Below are 5,237 nucleotides of genomic sequence, written 5' to 3' on the forward strand. Positions count from 1 at the left end.
GCAGTGCCAGTGTCCCCTTGTCCCCTTAGAGGCATAACCAGCCCGTGGACCAGGAGCCGGTCTTGCTCACATGCTCAGGGAGTAGCCGATCGCCAGCGCTGGGGTCAGGAAGGAATTTTCCCCCGGGGCAGATTGGCACTGGTGCCCGGGGGTTTTTTGCCTTCCTCTGAGCACTGAGCATGACCACTTGGCAGGGCTGCTCTGGTCCTGGTGCTCTGGGTTATGGCCTGGTGCTCATGCTCCACGAAGGTGGCCCTCGTGTCCTGCAGCTGGGGGTGGGGAAGGGCTTTTTTCTCCCCAGGGTGGACTAGCAAGTGTCCCCGGGTTTTTTGCCTCCACCGCAGCCGAGCACAGCCCCTTCATGGGGCTCCTTTGGGCTATTGCAGCCCAAAGGCAGCGGCTCGTGCTCCACGCAGCTGGCCCTCGTGCCCCGCATCCGGGGGGAGGCAGCCTTCGGCACTCCCAGGGAGGCCCCGCTGTGGCCCCGGGACTTGCTGCTGTCCTCTGTAGCACTGAGCACCACCCCCTGTCAGGTCTTCTCCGGCCCGTTCTGGCTGGCTTCTTGCACTGCTCTCGCACCACCACAGCACGGCTCTGACACATTTAGGGAAAGAAAATATCGCCTAAACCAAACTTGACTAAAATTAACTGAGCTAAGCTAACCCAAGATAAATAGCTTTGTTTTTAAAGACATTTCTTTAAATTTTATTCATTATTTTATTATTTTTATTTTATTAATTTATTTTATTTATAAATACATGATTTTACTCTTTATTTTATTTATAATCTTTATTTTTGTTCCTAAATAAATGAATTACTCTTTCCACCTGTAACCTTTCTGATTTGTGGCTTTGAAAGTGGTTTTGGTGCTGAAAACACCTTGGCATTTCAGGTAAATAATGCTCTCATCATTATACAACTCATTGTGAGCACAGGGAATGGAATGGAATGGAACAGAACAGAACAGCTACAATATGTTATGCGCATAGTTCTGCATGACAAGCTCTGATATAGATCTGAGGGGCTATCTGCAGTGCAGGTGCCAAAGGATGCCAATCCCACGCATTTAGGTCTGTAAACACCCTCTGGACCCTGGCAGACGCAGACCTGCAGTCCTCATATACTCTCCTTTAGGCATGTATAGGAGGGCCACTGGAGACAGAGGATTAGGCCAGGTGGACTCCTAATGGAGTGTTGTTGTTCTCAGGCTCTTGTGTTTTGCTTCTCCAAAAGAAACATCTCTGGCATTTTTAAAAACCAGTATTTGGGCAAAATGTGGGGTTCAGAGTGGGTGGAAATCACAAGGAAATGAGCAGGTATTGCCCACATAAAAACGATTTATAACCATTTAGTTCAGGAGCACGTCCTGCTTCAGGCTGAAGGCCTGATCTTTGAGCCTCACTGATGTCAGAGATGCCATCTTTCGCTATCCTGTGGAAACCCCAGTGAAATGGATGAACACAGCAGAGTTTCAAAAACCAGTTCACACGTGTCTTTTGCCAATCTGTTGAGATGCTCAAATGACCCAATCTACATCTTTCACCCCCATCAGAAGGCACAGGCCTCCTTCCCACATGTCCTATCAGTGTATCCCAGCAACATCAGCACCTCCCTCTCCATTTCTGCCCTTTGGGAAGAGCTGTAGAAAGCAATAAGGTCACCCTTCAGTCTCCTTTTCTCTGAACTAAGAGTCCTCAGCCGCTCCTCACAGGACACACTTTCCAGCCCTCTCACCAGCTTTGTTGCCCTGTTCTGGAGGCATTCATTCAAGGGCCTTCATGTTCTTCTTAAATGGTGGCACCTAGAACTGCACCCAGTACTCAAGGTGAGCCTGCACCAGCACTGATTACAGCAGAACAATCACCTCTTTCTCCTTTTTTCTGTTGGGTCGGTAGATTTTTTTTTGTTGTTGCTGGCTCCTAGCTTCCTGGGTTAATGCCCTCCTTCTTTTCTGTATGTGCTAAGGTGGACGCTTGTGGCCCCTGCACAGCTCAGGCCCGGAGCAAGCAGCCCAGCTCCCCCTCAGCTTCCCTGATACCTTTCAGCTGCTGACAGCGTCCCGCAGCTCAGCCTGTGCTGCAGGAGGACCTCCACCGGGGAGCACCGAGCACAGCCCTGCTCACTGCGCACCCTCGCCTCAAGAAACCGGTGCAGGCACTTCCTGCACCCCGAGCTCTGCGCTGCAGCCTCCCCTCTCAACGGCTCGGCCTGGTGCCGCCGCCGCCGCCGGGGCAGCCAGAGCAGGGCAGCCAGAGCGCGCCTCTCCCTGAGCCAAGAGCTCCCCACTCGCGTCGCCGAGGCCACCTGCCGCACCAAGCACTGCTCCCTCACTCCCTCGCCCCCTCGGGCAGGCTTTAGCCGCACAGGGCGGGGCCGTCCCTGCTGGCTTCAGCGGCGCTGCCGGCTCCTGGGGAGGGCCTCTCGGGGGTTCGAGGCTCTCGCCGCTCAGAACTGGGGCTCCTGGAGGCGGTTTTTCCTCGCTCTCCGGGGTTGAGGGCTCCTCTCTGGCGCTGCTCACCTCGGCAGATGACCTTTCGCTTTGATTTACAGTAAAAGCGAAACATGAACATTTAGTGGAGTATCAGTATGCCATCACACTAATGCAGTGTCCTTCTGTATAGCCTTATCTATTACACTCCATGCAGCAATGCTAACTCATCATGTTATTGTTTTATCGAATCAAACAAAATAGAAAATGCACACATAAACAAGCAAATGGGGAAAAACTGAGTAAAATGCAAGCTGCCATCCACACTTCCAAACATCCATGAACGGTGACACTCAAATTACTTTAAAAACAGAAAACTCCTCTTCACATCTCATTTCTAAAATATGTAAGATGATGCAGCATGAGCAGTCAGTTTGTGCCGTGTGACTCCTGTACATACACTTTAATACACTTCCTCAGGGAATTACTCAGCTTCCTTTTGCTGTTGCAGCCCCATGTTAAAAGCTCCATCTTCGGGTGGAAGATACAACTCACCCTTTAAATCTCATTTTCAACACAAATAGTTTATGCTGATACTGGTTAGAGATTTAACCAGTTCTTCAGCTTGGAATCATGTAGTATTTGTTTTTCACATGAAAAAGTGAATGTCCAGCAGGCAATTCTGACAATACTAAGTGGGGTCTTGAACTAACAGAAGGAAAATAGTGGGCTTATATTAGAGCCACAACTTCAAAATACACAGGATTGATCCTGCTTCTACTTCTGCTTTTTATTTACTGATTGATGAATTGAAACACTAGAAAACACTGCTTCGATAGACTAGCCACAAATAACTGCTTACCTAGTCAGAAAGATTAAAGGATAGCAGCCAGCTCTATTATGAATTCTCATTAATTCGTGGAGTATGTCTTGGAAGACTATGGAGATGTTTAAACAAAGATGTGTATAAAAGATCACTACCATTTTCTTCTTCATAGGTTAAGAAACATAATGTCTCACTAATCAGAATACAGAGGTCCCTAATAGGTCAGGGTATGAATCTACTGGATCATGGCATCATGAGTTTAAGACCCCTTAAGCCATTCAAGACATTCAAGACAGCTGAAAATGTGCTGAAACAGTGGCAATACAGCAATACAGCAACAGTTTCCACCTTAGACAGGAAGTTCTTCAACTCTAGTAACAAAAATAATGCAATACTTGATTTTTTGTCTCTTTCTCACACCTTTTTTCTCACTAAGCTAGCTACAGTTAAAAATGAAACCATATCCAGAGTTGACTACTGCTGCTGTGGAAGCAAGCAGCATGCCATGTGCACACACCACATTATACACATGTAAACCAGAAATCTGAAACTGTCCATCAAAGCTTTCTACTTGCAGATGACTAACTACAAACTTTGTTTCCTCACCTTGTTGAGGTCTGTGGTTTGTTCCAAGGAGTATTGAGTGGCTCTAAACTGAACAAAGTCTGTTTACCAGTGTACCTGTTATAACAGACATTCACCTTGCTGTGGACTAGAGCTTTTCCATAGCTTTTCACACTTTTCTGTGGATTGCAATGCCTGCCAGAACAACTAATAAAAGACATAAAACAGACAGAAAAAGACACAGTCATTCAGTTCAACTGCAAGTAATTCCTGTAACCTGTGTAAACACACGAATCAAGGCTCATTGCATCTCACGTAAGGACAGAGTACATGAGTAAGGATTAAAGTTTGATCCCCTCTAAATCCATTCTAAAGAGAATACTTGGTAGTCAACATTGAAACAGAACATTGAGTCAGTGGTATTTCTGGCATATCTTTAGCACAGTATCTGCTTCTAGTAAAACTATTATCAGAAGATAAAATTACATTTGGGTGTGATTTTATTTTCATTCCCCAGAACAGGGATCTCTTTAGTGTTTTCTCTATGTGCTACAAAGTGCCATAAATGGCACATTAGATAAACAGGTTTAGCTTGCCCTACAGTAGATATCTCACCTATTGCTAATAAAGTTTTCCAGCAACAAGTTTTCCTAGCATAGATTAGTTCTAATGTGACCGGAAAGTGTCTCGCTTTTTGTTCTTTTTTAAATTACCTGGTGGGGTTTTGCATCTTCAGAAAGTCTAGAGAGACTCTATTGGAAGAAATTCTTAAATGAGATACATGAAGCCTACTCTTTCATGCCAAATGTACCTTCCTGCAGTCACTCAGATTAATGTAATGCTATTATTTTACTAGCTATCCTTAAGAAGGCAGTTTAGTAGTTGTCCCTAGTAAAGCAGTTATGCAAAACCTGGGATTTCTATCAATAAAAACTTAAGTAACACTAAAAAAACTTACGTATGCCTTAGGAAAAAAACCTTAAATATGTATGAGTGTGTTCTTTTGGTCATCATCTTAGAAAGGAAGTGAAACTAAAGAACTAGGAAAATGGAGAAGGGAAGAAAATGCATGCAAATTTTAGATTTTCCTATGCTGACAATATACTGATACACTTCCTTTGTCCTTATATCTAAAGTCAGGTAGGATTTTTGTTTGGTTGCCTTTGTTTGTTTTTTGTTGGAGTTTTGTTTTAAAGAACTTCCAACTTATGCTTCCATACTCTCTAAAATGTGTTCTCGTGTAATTCTCCACAGTGACTGTAGATGGGGATCATAATCAACTTTCACATTTTAGAACAAAATGGTAACTGAAAAGACAGTGCAGCGGTGAAGTCAGAAATTTCAGAGTACATTAGTGTCGTGCAGTTTAAGACTACTGACAAGCACAGAAATCAAAAGTTCCTTGAAAAGTGAAGAGAA

Source organism: Lathamus discolor, chromosome 5 (genome assembly GCF_037157495.1).
Source record: "Lathamus discolor isolate bLatDis1 chromosome 5, bLatDis1.hap1, whole genome shotgun sequence".
Classification (NCBI taxonomy): domain Eukaryota; kingdom Metazoa; phylum Chordata; class Aves; order Psittaciformes; family Psittacidae; genus Lathamus; species Lathamus discolor.